Source organism: Pseudorasbora parva, chromosome 15 (assembly GCF_024679245.1).
Source record: "Pseudorasbora parva isolate DD20220531a chromosome 15, ASM2467924v1, whole genome shotgun sequence".
Lineage (NCBI taxonomy): Eukaryota > Metazoa > Chordata > Actinopteri > Cypriniformes > Gobionidae > Pseudorasbora > Pseudorasbora parva.
The window spans coordinates 28272400-28291828 of record NC_090186.1 but is presented as its reverse complement, the minus strand read 5'-3'; positions in this window follow the sequence as shown (position 1 = coordinate 28291828).

Below are 19429 nucleotides of genomic sequence, written 5' to 3'. Positions count from 1 at the left end.
AGTTTTGCTTCATATTCTTGAGAAAAGGAGCTTTTCTCTAACATTTTCCCTAACTGATCAGTAATCACATTTTTTGAGTGAATCCCGCATGTATATGTGAATGGGTCAGTGTATTGAAGCGTATATGTGGCTGCTTGTCACGAATGAAAAAAAAAAAGTTTTATTCAAATTCTGAATATATCATAGACCCATTAATAAAAAATAAACAATAATTCTATTGCCCAGACAGCGCTCAAAAAGAGTGCTCCCTTTATAATCACTAAAAGCTGTCACTTATTCAATAAACGCAATCTCACAGATTTCCTCAGTGAAGTTGGTATACAACAAATCTCTTATTTTCACAATGTCTGCATTTATAGAGGGTGTGTGTTAGCTGAACGCCTGCTGGACAAACACTTGAGCGGTGAGTGGATTCCAAGTTCAAAACCTGTGATTGGCCAACTTACTGCGTTGTAGATATCTACAAACATGTCTGTGATTGGCTGCATTACTCACTGAAGTGAGAAATTAAGTGAGAAAATTACAAGCTATTATCAAGTCGGTCTCAAGCTCGGAACAGCGATGTCCATTGGGTTGATGATTCCATTGCTGTGATTACTACTAGTTCAGGTAGTAGCAGTAGTTCACACTGGAGGCGTTCCCCAAAAGCGTCTCAGGATGCAGCGTGAGTTCCCTTTCAAAAGGGAACTAAATAATGACTTATATAGCAAGACCAATTTCAAAACACAGCTTCGTAAAGCTTAGAAACATTAAGAATCAGTGTATTGAATCAGCGGTTCGGATCGCCAAAGTCACATAATTTCAACAGTTTGACATGCGATCCGAATCATGAATCGATACGCTGATTCATTAAGCTGCGAGGCTTCAGGAAGTTGTTTTGAAATCGTCCGTCTCTTTATAAGTCTCTTTTTTTTTTTTTTTTTTTTTTTTTTGCTATTCTGGTTGTTTCATAAAATTATTGCAAAACCACTATTGTGAGATGGGCTTTGTAACGATGTATTTAGTGCCTTTTATAGGTCTTGAGAGATGAAATTACAATTACTGATGGCTTAGAAAGGCCAGGCCTTTCTAAGCCATCAGATTTCAACAAAAATATTTTAATTTGTGTTCTGAAGATGAACGGAGGTATTACGGGTCTGAGCAGCATGAGGGTGAGTAATTAATGACAGAATATTCATTTTTGGCAGAATAACACTTCTTATTCTGCATACCATATTGTACATCCCGTAATCGTTCTCAGGAATGTAGCAGGGTTTGATAATCAATGAGATCCCAAATGTAAGGGGCATACTCCCCTGAGAACTTTTAGATTTCTATTATCTAGATATGCGCATTTTAATATGTTCTGAAGGCCAAAGAATTTAATAGCAATAGCTTGAAAACCATGCCAGTGGGCAGTAGATTATTTGTCTGTCGTCTCATCTCCACATCTCTATTTTACTCCTTGTTTTTATCTTGCCCTGTCTCTTCCCCTCCTAAAGCTGAGATGAGCATTTTCTTCAGTGAATAAAGTAATCATATGGTTAACTGATATGTTTTATGAATAATTTTTGTAGACACATTAATTTACTAAAGGCTACAAGGAAAGCTTTCTAAGTTTATTAAATTAATTCACAATATGCACACATTCATACTAATCTGCCCAATACAGCCTGAAAAAAGCTGAGCTTTTTAAATGGAATTGTATTCATTTACAATATACACATTCATTATTAATCTTATGCCTAATCTGATGAAAATGCTTTGTTATTATTTCTTGTTTGTTAATTAGCCTACATTATGAATCATTAAAAAAGCCTATTTTCAATTCAAAATTAGACAAAAGTCTATTAATTTGCCTGAGTATTCTTGTCATTTGTTTAACATTTCTGACTAAAAAGAAGCAGCTGTCAAATAAGAAATATTTAGTTTAGCTACATATCTCACACTTGACGTCGAGTCAGTTGACGGCCTCAGCCTCAGCAGCTTCTGTGTGAACATAAAGGCTGCCAACTCTGATTTGATTGGTTTTCTCAAATATTTTGACACTGACGAGTGGTGACAGATCAATGAGGCCCAGATGAACGCACACACCTCTGCTTCTGACGTGCGCTCTGCTCGGCACCGCTGCAGATTGAAGAACATGCTGATTAACCCAGACTAAAAGACTGGATGAGGCTGAAGCCTCCCGCCAGTTTCATATGTTATAAAGAGGAGTTCATCAAAAAAAAATTAAGTGGGGCTGGCCGGAAATTGAGAACTTCAGCCCCCGTAAAAAGTGTGATGCCCATGCTCTTTTCGTTTTTGATTACCAGACTTATACTTCTTCAAACCGAAGACATCTCTAATTTTACAGTTTACTATCTGATCTCATGCTGACTTCACACATTTCATAATTCCTAGAAATTGTGGTATGTTGCTTTCAAGTGCTTTGTGGTCTAAATGAACAGGAATCATGGACACCAGGTTTCTTGCCGATTTATTGGGGAAATCTTTCTACTACGGTGTGCAGGTCACTATAGTTCTTTTGTGTAAGTGAGGATAGCAAAATAAAGTAAACTGTTGCATATTATACCCAGAAATTCTTCATACAGTGGACTACTAGAAAAACTGCCAAAAAATTGGGAATAAAATTATTCAGACACTTTGACCTGACCATGTTTCGCTTTGGTTTTGTTTTTCTTTAAAGGTTTTCTTTTTTTTTGCTGCACCATTCCTTTTGTATTATAAAGAAGGCACAGCATTGTGTTTTAATCTCAATATGTCTGCAAATCCAGTATCAACCTGTGTCTTGTTTACAAACGATTCGCTTACTATTTTTCAGTGTGTTTATTGCTCGACGCGATCAGTTTGGCAATCCACGAATCAGTGGGCGGGGCTACAGAAGCAGGCATACACATAGGGTGCTTCTCAATATCGTCTCGGGTTATGTATATAACCCTTGTTCCCTGAGAGGGAACGAGCACTGCATCGAAACAACAAATTTGGGGATGCTCCCTAAGCATCAACGCATCTGAAATATGAATGAAACTAGTCCAATCCTTATTGGTCTTACGTCATCACGTAGATGTGACGGCATACCCGGAAGCTATAAAGGGGAGCCCGGTGCATTGTAGCGTTAATTATCACGTTGAAGCTAAACACTCTCAGGCGATACGCGGTGTGGCGACGAGACGCAGTGCTCGTTCCCTCTCAGGGAACAAGGGTTATATACATAACCCAAGACGTTCCCTATATCGAGGGCACTATGCACTGCGTCGAAACGACGAATTTTGGGAATAAGTGCCCACTAGGCCACACCAAGGATACGCCTGCCCGATTGTGAGCTGGAGACAAGGCACAATTAGGACTGGAGTACCCTGCCACCGGGGGTTGCAGGGAGGTGTAAGCTTTAAAACCTTATGAATGTGTGCTGAGTAGCCCAACCAGCCGCTTCACAGATGTCCTGCATAGGGACTCCCGACAGAAGGGCCACCGAGGAAGGCATGCCTCTGGTCGAGTGGGCTCTCAAGGCAATAGGTGAAAGCAGATTGCGCAACTGATATGCCAAAGCTATCGCCTGCACAATCCAATTACTAATAGTAGGGGTTGACGCAGGCAGCCCTTTCTTGGGTGAGCCAAAACACACTAACAGCTGGTCTGATTTCCTCCACTGAGCTGACCTTTCCAGATAAATCCTTAGGGACTGAACGGGGCACAAAAGGAACAGTCTCCCTTCCTCCGCCGTCACGTGGGGCGGGGGATGAAACGCCTGAAGAACCAAGGACCTGACCATACTGGACGGGACCTTAGGCACATAGCCTGGTCTAGGGTGCAGTACGGCCTTTACTCCTCCCGGGGCAAACTCCAAGCAGGTTGGTGTGATGGCCAAGGCTTGAAGATCTCCCACTCTCCTGAGAGAGGTGATAGCTAGGAGGAACGCCACTTTAAGCGTGAGATTCTTAGGTTCTGCTGCCTCCAGTGGCTCGGAGGGGGCCTCGGCCAGGCCTTCGAGAACAACTGCCAGATCCCATGTCGGAACTCTGGTACGCACTACAGGCCTCATTCTCCGTGCCCCACGAAGGAATGGTACAACCAAGTGGTGCCTACCCAAAGGCCCCAGCACAAGTCAGTACCTCAATCAGCTCCTCTTGGGCTGGTGGATGCGCTGGTGACATATATGCGGCTCCACCCGCCTCGATGTTGATCTCTTCCGGATCCTCGGACCCGGAGAGGATCAACATCGGGTTCTCCACCCCGGGGGAAGAAGCCGCTTCACGTGCTTCCACACGAGGTGGGAGAACCTCTGAACTTTCAGAGGACGATTGAGAAAGGGCCCAGAACCACGGGGCTCGTGTGTTTGGCTGGCCTCATCGAAGACTGCCAACCGAGACCTCAGTACCCTGAGCGCCAGCAGCTCGCAGTGACTGCAGGCGGCTCCCTCAAGAGCCGCCTGAGCATGCTGAACGCCCAGGCACTGTACACAAAGAGAGTCCGTGTCCGCTCCTGAGATGAAGCGGGGACACGGATGCACGCACCTCTTGAACTCAGTATTCGACATATTTTCTCTTTTTTCGAATACTAGGTCTCTTTTCTTTACTTTGAATATTATATATTTGGGACAGCCAACAATAAATAGACAGACAGTGCTTCAAACACACACACAGAGCGTTATTGCTGAAGAGCGATAACTGACGCTACAATGTGCCGGGCTCCCCTTTATAGCTTCCGGGTATGCCGTCACATCTACGTCATGACGTAGGACCAATAAGGATTGGAGATTCATTCATACTTCAGATGCGTTGATGTTTAGAAAGCATCCCAAAATTCGTCGTTTCGACGCAGTGCGTAGTTCCCTCGATATAGGGAACTCTCCTCGTTTCCTCGCTCTTCCGTCCTCCATCCTATGACCCGGAAACTGATGGAGCTCAGCCATCTTGTAGAAGATCTCAATTCTCTAATTGCACCGCGAGGAGGCTAGGATGGAGGAGTGAGGAGGGTTCATGAGGAGTCATGAGCGAGGATACACTGGAGTATCCTTTGCAGAAGTGTTTTATCGACTAAACATGACGCACGCATTAATTATCCTCCCCCTTCATATCGTGCCACAGTTTATTCATTATTATTATTATTATGTTTATATGTACAAGACACAAATGTTTATCCAATAACAACAACTGACAGTTGCAGAATTATATCAAAGCACAAGAAAATGAAAGAAACAAATAGAAACTAATAATATACAATGAATAATTCATTGTTAATAATAACTGGTAATATTAATTTATATGGACAAATGTGGTATTTTGTGGAGGCTGAAGCTCACAATATAAATATTTATCTCTAATGTTCAAGAATCCTGACTAAATCCAGCGGTGCAGAGTCATCATTAACTGACGCCGCTTTAAAGTGATGTTATAGGGAGCGAGGATATATAATTTCACTTGATTCATATCCTCCCTCCTCGCGTCTTTTCCTCGCATCCTTCCCTTGCATCCTGAAGGGGCGGAGCTAAGGAGCGAGGAAAGGAAACGAGGATGCACAAATAAGAATTGGGAAACACCCATATAGGCAGCGTTTCACCCTTCTAATACGTCATTGACTTGAGAGCCTCGTTTCTGGGCCTGGTGTCTATAAAAGCTTTTCTTTTACTAACAAGGACGTTTTCAGCTCTAAAACTTACAGGATATTCTTATATTACCATGACCTTTTATATATCAAAGGCTCAAGGGAAAGTTGATTTCTCAATTCATCACCCCTTTAATTGCTAATGCAACCTTTTAGACCACAGACTGAACAAAATTAAGCACTGCTTGCTACTTGGTTAACCTAAATTGGTATTATCTAATTGTGTTCATTCATTCATACAACTGACTGCTGATTGGTTGATTGTAATCCATAACATACCTTTCTATCTGACATTATCAACATGAATTTGTTCTGACACAGTTTAAGTCTGAGTCCTTGTCATATTTTATTACCATTTATGAAACTAAAGCGAATAAACTGTGATAATGTAAAACAAAATGTTGAAGGTGTCTGAATACATTTTAGTTTGACTGTATAATGTGAAATGTTTCTTGAGCACCAAATCATTATAGACAGATTTCTGAAGGATCATGTGTCCCAGAAGACTGAAGTAATGATGCTGAAAATCCAGTGTTGCCATCACAGGAATAAATACATTTTTAAAATATTTTAAAGTAGAGAACAGTCAAATAAATGCAGCCTTGATGAGCATGAGTCTTCTTGTATTGCAAAAAAACGTCTCGGTTACGTATGTAACCCTAGTTCCCTGAGGGAACGAGACGCTGCGTCGAAACGCTGTGAGAACGCCTCTGCGTTAATGCGTCGTGAAGCGCCTGTAGAACCATTCCATCGGAAAAAAAGATTGATTGTCGGCGTGATGACGTCATCGACCGGAAGCTGTACAGCGTCCGTGAAACAAACAGGAACTAACTTCTGATAAAGCCTGAAGTAAGTGATCACGGACACGCCAGGAGTATGGCAGAGCAACGCAGCGTCTCGTTCCCTCAGGGAACAAGGGTTACATACGTAACCGAGATGTTCCCTTTCGGGGAACTCGAGCTGCGTCGAAACGCTGTGAGAATGCTTATACCCACATCGCCATAGGACCAAGTGTCTCGTATGTGTGAAGCCGAAGCGCACACGGTTACGAGAGAACCTGCGCCCCAACAGTAGATGCCAGGTCTAGTTCGTAGAACCTGACGAAGGTTAGCGGAGACGACCAACCGGCCGCGTTGCAGATATCATGGAGGGAAGCCCCCGACAAAAGTGCTTTCGAAGCAGCCATACCCCTGGTGGAATGCGCCCGGACAGCCAGTGGAGACGGCTGCCCGGCCGCCTCGTAAGCAAGTGAGATGGCCTCGACCACCCACTTGCTCATCCTCTGCTTGGATACTGGGGCCCCCTTCTTAGGGGGTCCGAAACAGACAAATAACTGGTCAGATTTTCTCCACAGGGCAGCTCTGTGGACATATGTATCCAACTACATATGAGACATATTTACATATACATATTTTCTCCACAGGGCACAGCAGATTTAATCTTTCCTGGTCTGACGTCATGAACGGAGGAGGACAGAAGGCTTGGAGAGTAATGGGGCCCCGTGGGCTCGTAGGAACCTTGGGGACATAACCCGGCCTGGGATGTAGAAAGGCTTTCACCATCCCCGGCGCAAACTCTAAACATGAGGGCCCTACAGACAGGGACTGAATATCTCCTATTCTTTTGAGAGATGAAATGGCCAAAAGAAAGATGGTTTTTAGAGTGAGGAACTTGTCCGAAACCTCCTCTAAGGGTTCGAACGGCGGCACAGACAAGCCCCTCAAGACAATGGCCAAGTCCCATGCTGGGACCCTCGAGTGCATAGCCGGCCTCAACCTCAAAGTACCACGGAGGAAGCGTGTAATCAGAGGGTGTCTTCCCAAAGACACTCCACCCAAAGGGACGTGGAAGGCACCCAAGGCCGCCACGTACACCTTTATTGTGGAGGGGATCAACCCTGCCGAGAACCTTGCCTGCAGGAACTCCAGCACTGTACCAACCGGGCAGTTAACCGGGTCCCACTGACGTTCTCTGCACCATGCTGAGAAAAGTTTCCATTTCAGAGCGTACAGCTTCCTCGTGGATGGAGCTCTGGAGTGGAGGATGGTCTCTACGACCTTGGCCGAGAGACCTTCCTCTATGAGCCTAGCCCCCTCAGAGGCCAGGCCCATAGTTTCCACATCTCCGGGCGTGGGTACAGGAATCTCCCGCCCGCCTGAGAGAGTAGATACCTCCTGGTCGGAATCTCCATCGGAGAGCCTTCCAGGAGAGATATCAGGTCCAAAAACCACACTCTGGTCGGCCAGTACGGAGCCACTAGAAGTACCTGGGCCCCGTCCCGGCGTACCCTCTCCAGAACTCCTGGAATGAAGACAATCGGGGGCGAAGGCGTACAGGGGTAGCCTCGGCCACTCCTGTACCATGGCATCCAACCCCAGCGGGGCTGGATGGGTCAGAGAAAACCACTGTGGGCAGTGGGAATTCTCCGCCGAAGCAAATAGGTCTATTTCTGCTTTCCCATAAACCTTCCATAGGAGCTCCACCACCTCTGGGTGGAGTCTCCATTCCCCGGGCCTTGGCCCCTGCCTCGACAGGCTGTCTGCTTCCTGATTCAGGACCCCCGGGATATATACTGCCCTGATTGACAGCAATTTCCCTTGGGCCCACAGGAGGATCCAATGTGCCAATTTGTCCAACGGACGGGACCTCAGACCCCCCTGGTGATTTATATAGGCGACCACCGATGTGTTGTCTGACCTGACTAGCACATGGTGGCCCCTGAGGTCGGGCAGGAACTGTTTCAATGCAAGAAACACTGCGAGCATCTCTAGCCGATTTATGTGCCAGTGCCGCTGATGTTCCTGCCATAGACCCTGGGATGAGCGACCACTCATGGTCGCCCCCCAGCCCGTGAGAGAGGCATCTGTCATTAGCGTTACGCGACGAACATGAGCCCCTAACACGGGACCCTGAGATAGAAACCCCGGGTTTTTCCACATGACCACAGCACGTAGGCATCGCCGCGTGACTGTGATCGTGCGGAGCGGATTTCCCCTCGGGGAGAATCCCTTTGTTTTAAGCCAACACTGCAGTGGCCTCATGTACAGTAGGCCAAGAGGTATAACGTTGGACGCTGCTGCCATGAGACCTAACAGTTTCTGGAACTGTTTCACAGTGACGGCCCGGCCTAGCTTCTGTTCTTTGACTGCTGCCAGGATCGATGCTATGCGTGTTGGCAATAATTGCGCCCGCATTATTACCGAATCCCAGTTCACGCCTAGAAAAGTGGTTCTCTGAGCCGGAGAAAGCACACTCTTCTTGGCGTTCAGCCTCAACCCCAACTTCGACATATGCGCGAGAACAGCATCTCGATGCTGAACCGCCATCTGCTCTGTATTCACTAGAATCAGCCAGTCGTCGATATAATTCAGTATGCGGATGCCCTGCAGACGCAACGGCGCCAGAGCTGCATCCACACACTTGGTGAATGTGCGGGGTGACAGTGCTAGACCGAAAGGAAGTACTCGATATTGGTATGCCTCTCCCCCGAAGGCAAACCTGAGGAACTTCCTGTGATGTGGAAGGATGGAGACATGAAAATACGCATCTTTGAGGTCTATGGTGACAAACCAATCCTCTAGTTTGATCTGCGACACAATCTGTCTGAGTGTGAGCATCTTGAACTTGAGCTTGGCCACCGAGCGATTTAATAGACGCATATCTAATATCGGGCGTAAGCCCCCATCCTTCTTCGGCACGATGAAGTAACGGCTGTAAAACCCAGACTCCCTGCTGGGAGGGGGAACCCTCTCTATAGCCCCTTTTTGCAGGAGTGTCTGTACTTCCTGTGCCATTACCAGAGCCTGCTCCGGGCCCATCTCTGTAGGTAGGACGCCGCTGAAAGGAGGTGGCCGACTTTTGAATTGAATGGCGTACCCCCTTACGATTATCTGCAGGACCCAACGAGATATATTTGATAGACGTTTCCACTCGTCTAGAAAATCTACTAAGGGAACCAGCCTCTCGAGGCTGGCCTCTGGTGTATTTTGAGCAACAAGCACAGTGCCCTGAAGCGGCGGACCGGCAGGGAACGACTGACTTGACTGCTCGGGTGGCCCGCGGAGACCGACTGCGCCCCGGCATTGCGGCGGGGTTGGCAGCGCGGCCCCCAGAGGGTGCCGCAGGGAAACGGGTACCGTTGGCAGGGGTAAACACCGTTTCCCTACGGGGGGAACCACTCTCAGCGTCCCGAATTCTCACGCTTCGACGAGGCCTTCTTGGCGATCAGGACTGTCCTCAGATTAGCCCTGCCCCTCGAAGGCCTCGTCTGAGAGCGCCGCCCCTCGTCCCCGCGCTGAGGGGGAGTTCGGGTGGCGACGCACTGTTTTTGCTTTGCCCTGTGCGAGGCGCTCGTACTCAGCTTGGGCTGCTTGATGTCAGCAGCAGCCCCAGGGACCTGGACCCGGAGAGGGAGGAACTGCTTGAGCGCCGCAGCTTGCTTTTTAGACTCCTGGAACCTCTCGGTGACAGTATGGACTGCGTCACCGAAGAGGCCTCCAGGAGAAAGCGGCGCATCAAGCAGAAAGGCTTTCTCCCTCTCTTTGATGTCTGTGGGGTTCAGCACCTCAGTGTGCAAGTCGTGAAAGAACGGCAAGCCCCGTCGCTGAGGCTCTGAAGCGCGAGAAGGCAGGAATCTCTCGTCTAATTTACTTGTACGTTTTCTTCCTGCCTCATATCTCTCGGTTGGCCAGTCGATGTTAAGCCTGGCCACCGCTCGCGTCAGAACCTCAACGAGCTCCTCGCATGCAGGGGACTGAAGTGGCGAGTCTTCAGTCTCGATGCTTTCAATGTCCACCTCCTCAGAGCTGGACAGTTGAAGCACCGGCGACTCTCTCGGGGGGGAAGAAACCGCCATGCGTGCTTCCATGCCCCGAGAAGAGCCGCTGGATGGTGCATGTGAGGGCAGAGATAAGGCAGCGCCCGTCTCTAACCCCTCTGCAACATCCAATTGTGATCCCCACGACTGCAGCCTCCGCTCCGCCTCGGCGGCAGCGGGACCAGAGCCGCGGGGAACACGAGCCGAGGCACCCTCCTCAAAGAGTGCCCGGCGGGAGCGCAGCGTTCTCAGCGGTAACTTTTCACAATGCTCGCAAGCAGCCCCCTCGAGGGCTGCCTGGGCATGCTGCGCTCCCAAGCAGGCAACACAGAGAGAGGGTGTATCCCCACCCGTGATGTAGCGTGGGCAGGGATGAACACACTTCCTGAAATTGCTGCTTTCGCTCGCCATTCTCTATCTATTTATTTTCTCTTTTTTGTTAATATATGTGAAATATTTAACAAAGGGTGGAAAAACTCTTGTAATAGACAGACAAAAACACCAAATAGACAGACAGGTTTACACAGATCGCTTGCTGAAGGCTCAGAAGCTAGTTCCTGTTTGTTTCATGGACGCTTTATAGCTTCCGGTCGATGACGTCATCACGCCGACGATCGATCTTTTTTTCCGATGGAATGGTTCTACAGGCGCTTCACGACGCATTAACGCAGAGGCGTTCTCACAGCGTTTCGACGCAGCTCGAGTTCCCCGAAAGGGAACTATGTATCTATAGTGTTGAAATAAGACATTGTTAAATGTGAATTTTTTCTCTCTTTGTAAATTAAGAATAGGGCTCAGTTAATTGCTAATTTCACTATTTTAATAGGGCAGCCTTCTGATTTCTAAATGTTTTCCTCCTTTAAAATCTTTGTTTGTTAATTTTATATCTGAATTTGGTTTTGGCAGCTGTCCCAGAAGTCGGCTGTCCCACTGGGAAAAGTCCCAGGGCTCCCTATGGCCAGCCCATCCCTGGTGCAGAGACATATGTAATGAGCAGTATCATTCACAAATGGCAGTGGTAGAACGGTCTCTGTCTTTGATTAAATGAAGAGGAGTTCAGCCGTGGCATTGTTATTGATCGCATGGAACTGATCGACTAATAGACAATCTGAGTCATGTCTTTGGGTCAGTAAATTGATGAGCCACAGGAGGTAAGTTAAGACAGGGGCAGGTCACTATGGAGACAGAGGAAGGTCTCTATGACAACCAGGAGGACCCTGTGTCCCCTTGTCATTGACCTTAGCATTTATGCCTTAATAATATTGATCATGTGTTGATACAGACTTGAACAAACTGTTGTAAGGATTTTTATCTCTGTTCCGGCATGATGAAATAGTCATGATGTGGCATTCGTATGTGTCTGTGAGAGAATATTATTCATGTTCTTATTCAAAAATTTCTTGATGCTGCAGTGTCTGGAGGCAAACAGCAGAGATGAGCCTGAGGGGACATATGTGATTTAGGATTTGTGCCCACCGAGGTTCCCCAAGGCGAAGCAGACTCCAGCTGAACCCATCTGTGCAGAGAGAGACACGTTATTATGGTTGCTCAGAACGCTTCATTACTGCTTTTTCCTTCCCTCTGTGGCTTAGGTTTTTTATTCAATCCGATATCAAGTACTATCAAGGCTGAAACCATTGTAGTTATATACATTTAATATTAAAAAGCTATTAATATTAACTTTAAATGGGCCTAAACAGCATCTATTTTTTAACAGTTATATTGAACACTTGAAGCTTAAGCATTTATTTTTAGGGCTGGGTTTCGAATTCAGATTCTTTGATTCAATTCCATTCACAATCTATTCATTTAATTTTGTTCGATTCTGTTTTTGATTTGATTCGATTCTGATTCATTTAGTTATGTTTCAGTTATAATAAATCCATCCATAATCCAATTACAATTGAAGAAAATGTTCTTGTCTCATTTAGAACTATTCATTAAACGAATGATTGAACGTTCCGGCAATTGGACCACACTAGCTGTAATGTATATTTTTGATTCACTGAAATGAACTGGTTCATAAGAGTTATTTGTTCATTTTCACGCTAGTATTATATATATTTTTAAACATACATTGATGTTTGTTTTATTATAGGCACACAATCTTTTTATTGTTTCACATTCAGAGTAGACTGGAAACTCTCATTCATAACTTAGGTAAAATAAAATTTATTTTGCCTAAGCACTGAAAATTCAGCGATGACAGCATAGATTCAGCAGTTACTTCTGAAGCACTGAAGATTCAGCAGTATCTGAAGTATTGATACTTCACGATTGATCCGTTTATCCATGCTGCTTCTAGATTACTTCATGTTCTCTTCTGCGCTTTCACGTGCATCTCAGGTTTTCCCCCTCTCTTATTTAACTTTCCGTGTTTCCCTCTGTTTTTCCTCCTCTCTCATCTTTGTATTTCCTCTGGTAGGTCCTGAGGGATGAACCCTTGTACCTATGGTTTATATATATATATATATATATATATATATATATATATATATATATATATATATATATATATATATATATATATATATATATATATATATATAAATAAAGCTATCTAGGGACCTAAACACACACACACACACACACACACACACACACACACACACACACACACACACACACACACACACACACACACACACACACACACTTTCCTTGTAATGTGTTTCTCTGTGATGTCTCTCGCACATCTGCCCCGGGCCCTTCATTTTCAACCAGTCCATCACATTGGTTCCGGTCCATCCGAAAGATAGATGCCTGGTGTGGGCTTTAAAATAGAATAATGTATACATAATTCATGCAGTGCCAACCCTAGAGCCTCTCATTAAACTTTACGCGGCAAATGGGGAAGACAGCCACATATTAAATGTTTCTCCTCACTCACAGATGTCCTTGCATAATGATTTGAGAAATTTGAAATGGATGCGCCCTGATTTCAGATATCAATATACTGTGACTGATCTTTGAAGCACTGATTGCTGTTTTTTTTTTTTTTTTTTTGCTGTTTGCTAGCGCCATCCCAGCAAATATATATATATATATATATATATATATATATATATATATATATATATATATATATATATATATATAGTGGCACCGCAGACCACTTCACTACACTGGTTCACGCTGTACTGTCCTCACTGGTTCACGACACTCCCTCCACCGCTACTCAAGTTAGTGTGTCATCACCTGCACCACCGTCCCCCATTACTTCGTCAGCTGCCTGCGTAAGTCCCAAGGCCTGACCAGCGACCTACAGCAGCGCGGCAGAGGATTGCAGCGGGTTTCTCTTGCAATGTTCCCTGTTTATGGAAGCGAACTCCCATCTGTTTCACAGCGAGAGAGGCCGGGTGGCATTTATCATCTCATCACTCTCAGACCGAGCCCTACAGTGGGCACAGTCGCTATGGGAAACGAATGCCCCTGTCATCACCTCAACCACCGCCTTCTGCACTCATCTAAAAGAGGCATTTGGTCAACAAACTGACGAATTATCTGTCCATGATCAAATGTTTTCGCCAAGGCAAACAAGAGACAACGAGTTCCTATGCATTGCTCTTCTACATGCTGGCCTGTATGAGCGGATGGAATGAATCAGCCCTCGTCACCGCCTTTCGCCACGGCCTCCTCGCTGGAATCAAGCAACTCATTGTGGTCTACGAGGACGCCATGGGCTTGGAGGCCCTCATCCAGAAAACCATCCGCATGTCTCAACGGTTATCTGCCTGTGGCCTCTCCTCATCCGCTGCCGATCCTCCGCCCGCTCAAACATCTGTCGCACCTCCAGCACCTGAACCTATGCAGATTGACTCATACCATCTCACCACCACCGAATGCCAATGCAGGATATCACAACATCTGTACCTGTATTGTGGGGGAGATGGACATGGTATCACGACCTGCCCCGTGCGACCTACTCGGCCAGCGGTGAGTACCATCCAATTACCTCCTTTAACAGCAAACCTTACCAAGACGCCAGTATTTGTTTGTAATTCTCACTCATCTGTTGCAGCACAAACCCTCATCGACTCCAGGTCGGCGGGAAACTTCATCAGTCAGCAAACCGTCAAAAAGCTAAGCGCCCAACATCAACGTTGTCCCGTCGACCTCAGAATCACCACCATTCAGGGAAAACCACTGGGCCGAGGTCATGTCCGCCATTTCTCCCCCACACTTACACTACACGTTGGTCATCTGCATGAGGAAACCATCACGTTCATGGTGCTGGAGGAGTCAACCGCGGACATCATCCTGGAACGCCCCTGGTTAATATTACACTAGCTGCATATCCACTGGTCCACCGGAGAGATTCTGCAATGGGGTAAGAACTGCTTTGATCGTTGTATTCATCGTCCTCGCCGAAAAGGTCCATCATCATCGTCAGTTCCTTCATCATTATCTGTCCAGTCCACCTCAGTAGAGAGCCCCGATACTCAAGTCAACGAGGCCATCCCTCCAGCTTACCGGGCCTTCCACGATGTCTTCAGTAAGCGGTTGGCTACCAAACTACCACCCCATCAGCCATGGGACTGCACCATCGACCTCCTGCCTGGGGCTACTCTACCAAAGGTCTGCATCTATCCTCTGTCCATCCCGGAACAAAAGGCCACAGAGAAAAGTATGTGCACGAAGCGCTGCAGCAAGGGTTCATCCATCCATCGACCTCCCCTGCCGCTTCAAGCTTTTTCTTCGTGGCCAAGAAGAACGGAGGCTTGCGGCCGTTTATCGACTACCGTCCCCTGAATTATCAGACCGTCAAGTTTAATTATCCCCTTCCTCTGGTCCCATCTGCCCTAGAACAGCTCCGTGGGGCCACCATCTTCTCCCAAGCTCGATCTCAGAGGTGCCTACAACCTCATTCGCATTCACAAGGGAGACGAGTGGAAGACAGCCTTAATCACTCCCTCAGGTCACTATCGATATCGGGTGATGCCGTATGGGCTGTCCAACTCACCCTCCATCTTCCAAAATTACATGAATGAGGTATTTCGTGAATTCTTAAACAAGTTTGTCATCGTCTATATCGACGATATCCTCATCTATTCAAGTGACCTGAGGGAGCATGAGGAGCATGTCTGTCAAGACCTGCAAAAGCTCCGAGACCATCACCTTTATCTCAAGCTTGAGAAGTGCGAGTTCTACGTCTCCACTGTCCAGCTTCTTGGGTACATCATAGACAACCATGGAGTCAAGACGGACCAGAAGAAGTTGGACACCATCACCCATTGGCCACAGCCCAACACCATCAAAGAGCTGCAGCGCTTCCTGGGATTCACCAACTTCTACCACCGCTTCATAAAGAATTACAGCCTTCTCAGCTCATTACTCACCTCTCTGCTCCAAAACTGGCCCAAGTCTCTGTCCTGGACTCCATCGGCCACGGAGGCTTTCCGCCAGCTGAAGAACGCCTTCCAGTCCGCTCTGATCCTGGTCCATCCCAATCCTCATCTTCCGTTCATCGTTGAAGTGGACGCCTCATCGACTGGGGTCAGAGCGGTTCTGTCTCAGAGGCAGGGGACACCCTCACGACTCTATCCATGCGCCTATTTCTCCAAGAAGCTATCCCCGGCGGAGCAGAACTATGTCATTGGCAACCGGGAGCCACTGGCGATCAAGCTCGCCCTGGAGGAATGGAGACACTGGCTGGAGGGAGCAGAACGAGGCTGAATCATCGTCAGGCTCGCTGGGCCCTCTTCTTCACCAGATTTAATTTCAAGGTGACGTATCGCCCTGGGAACCAGAACAAACAGGCAGGTATACTGGGTATACTGGGTATACTGCCACCAGAATCAGGAGAGCTGGAGCCAGTATCTGCCCTGGACCGAATATGCCCATAATTCACTCCAACAGTCCACCACAGGGCTCACCCCGTTCCAATGTATCCTCGGGTATCCAAAAGGTCTGGCTTTCCACGAGGGACATCCGTCTCTGGCTGCCCTGCCGTAAGCTGAGTCCCTGGTACATCGGACCGTTCACGGTAGACAGGCAGCTGAACGAAGTCACCTACCGCCTTCACCTTCCTCCCACCTACAGAATATCACCTTCATTTCATGTTTCACTGCTCAAGTCCTTCACTGAAGCTGTCCCTTCTTCACCTACAGATCCTGGTGATGGTGCCATACCTCCTCCTCCTACCATTGACAAGGACCCATCAGTCTACCGGGTTAGAGCTATCCTCGACTCGTGGCGACGGGGTTCCCAGATGGAATACCTGGTGGATTGGGAGGACTACGGTTTCTGAGGAGCGGAGCTGGATCTCCAGGAATGATGTGCTGGACCCTAACCCTCTCATTCAGTTTCACCAAGACCACCCTGACCGACCTGCTTCTCGGGGCCGTGGTAGACCCCGTCGCCGCCCGTCCCAGCCGTCAGGAGCTGCCCGTGGAGAAGGGGGTACTGTCGCGCCCTCACAGCCATCAGTCACTACCATGCCCACTCGTTCGCCATCACCGGAATTCTGAACACCTGGGCACTATCACCAGTCACCACTACATAAGCACTCCTCACCTTCACACTCACCGTCTGGTCTTGCACCGAACCATCCGTGACTTCCTGTCCTTCGTAGAAGCCCTCACCTGTACCTTCTTCATCTTCATCATCATCATCATCGTCTCCTTCATCATCTTCACCATCCTCATCATCTTCACCATCATCGTCCTTCGTCTGAGTGTCACCAACCCTCTAAGTATCACCTGTGTCTGTAAACCTCTGATAATAAACTTGCACTTGCACTAATCCATCTGTCCTCGTCTGTGTCTGACAATATATATATATATATATATATATATATATATATATATATATATATATATATATATATATATATATATATATATATATAATGCAGTGTATATCATATCAATAAAAACAAATATATAATGTGTGACTTTTAATTATAAACAAGCTCCAAATACACCTTGACTCTTATTTTAAAATGCCTTTGTCTTACTACTGAAGTTGCAGGATGCTCATTCAATTTCAAATGAGGGAGATCAAATATACCATCTAAAACATATTACTATATAAACATTGTAAAGTAAACATTGTCATTATTCATCAGCAATAGTTCATAAACAATTGCCTGGCATAAATGTGCGCTATTAATTGATCGAACCATTCTAAAGTGCTGTATTGGAGTTGTGTGAGGCTGTAGAATATGTGTTTCCCCTATGGTTTTTTTCCCCTATGGTTCCCCCGCGGTTAAATCTGCATGTTAATATTCAATTGTGAGTATCTTTTACACAGGATACCAGTTCTGACTGGATCTCTTTCCTAATCGTCCCTCCCTGACATTTTTTGTCTCGTTTTTATACGTTTTTTTAAGTTTTTTGTTATCCAACACTATTTTTTACACTGACTAGTGTTACACTGTTAGGTCACACTGGGCTGTCAGTGACAGCATTCCATACGGTCATAGCCCAAGCTATAAGCCTTAAAAGGAGCCTAAATGCATTAACATGAGGTCCTTCCCATGCTGTTCACAGGCCTGGGACCAGCCACTTAAATAGATGGGGTCCCTTTTAAGGTAATATGGCTAAGGGACCCGAAGGAGCCGCAGCCAAATTACTACTTGGGAAACTATTCACCTGAATGCCACTAGGGAGGCCTGACCTGGTGCCACTTATATTGGACACTTTGGTTTGGCCAACCCTGTCAGTTCAGTTACTGAGACTCTGGACACTTGCCTCGGTGAGGCATCCAGACTGAGGGACTGAAAACTGGTTGTACCACTCAGAGACGGGTATCCCAAAGAGCAATACCCAGCATAGCGCTTCACAGCCCTTGCTAGCAAGGGGAGTCTAACTGATCAATCCAAGGATCTACAAAGCACTTATGTTCAAACCGCTAAGGAGGCCAGACAAACCTACCAACTGATCTAACTGGGAGGCCTCACGAGAGGCCTGCGACCATCTGATCAGACTCAGGTGGCTGCATGCTAACAAACAACCTTGTGAAGGGAGCACCAAACCCAACCTGGTAGGGGAATAAATACAAATGGTTCCCTTAATATAGGGAACCAGTAAAAGAAAGTGTCCAGTAAAATCTCTTGAACTGGCCTTCAGGGAGGCCTGGGGAGTCCTACTACCTGATAGCAATATATGCCAGACCATCCAAACTCGGCACAGGCCTTTAGGGTGGCCCGGTGAGGCCTACTACCTGATAGCAAGTCATTATAGCTGCTCGAGCATCCAGACTCAAGAACTCGCCTTCAGGGAGGCCTGGTGAGGCCTGCGACCATCTGATCAGACTCAGACCTAATTGCAAGCCTTCAGGGAACAATACATGCTAACTGACAAAGAGACTTACACATGGAAACTCACTTCCAGAGAGGCCTGGTGAGGCCTACTACCTGATAGCAAGTCCAGCTAGATATCCAGATGCCATACATTAGAGCTTGCGTTCAAGGAGGCCTGATGAGGCCTACTACCTAATAGCAAGTTACAACTGGCTACTATGAGCCCAGCCTTCTGGGGGTCAGTCTCAGGATGGTCTAAAGTACGAACAACTAACTGACAGTAAGACCGCAAGTAGATGATAACAAACTGACAGAAAGAAGTAAATATATCCAGAAAAACCTGTGGGGGAGGAGCATAAAGCAAGTGGACGTCGTCAAAAGTAGCACTACAGAGAAATATTCTCAAAACGGTCCATCTACAAAATCATAGCAGAGCATAATTATCTTCAGTTGGGGAAATTCGAGACTAATATTTGTAAACTTTAGATCTCTTTTAACCCCTTACGATTCAAAGATCATACAGCCTCAGACTACTATTGTACAACATTCATTGATCATCACACTATATTACTTTATCTGGAAAAACTCAGTATCATCAGAAAGATTAAAGACTCCAGCTTCGATATTTGAACACTGTTTATGATAAAACTGGGTTGCAGTGACATTAATTTCTTAATTTATGTCAGGAGTGCATTATTATCGATCCGTTATGAACAATATTTTGAATAGATTATCAGACGCACTTTCATTCTCTCGTCTGCATTGGCTCATTTGTGCTCACA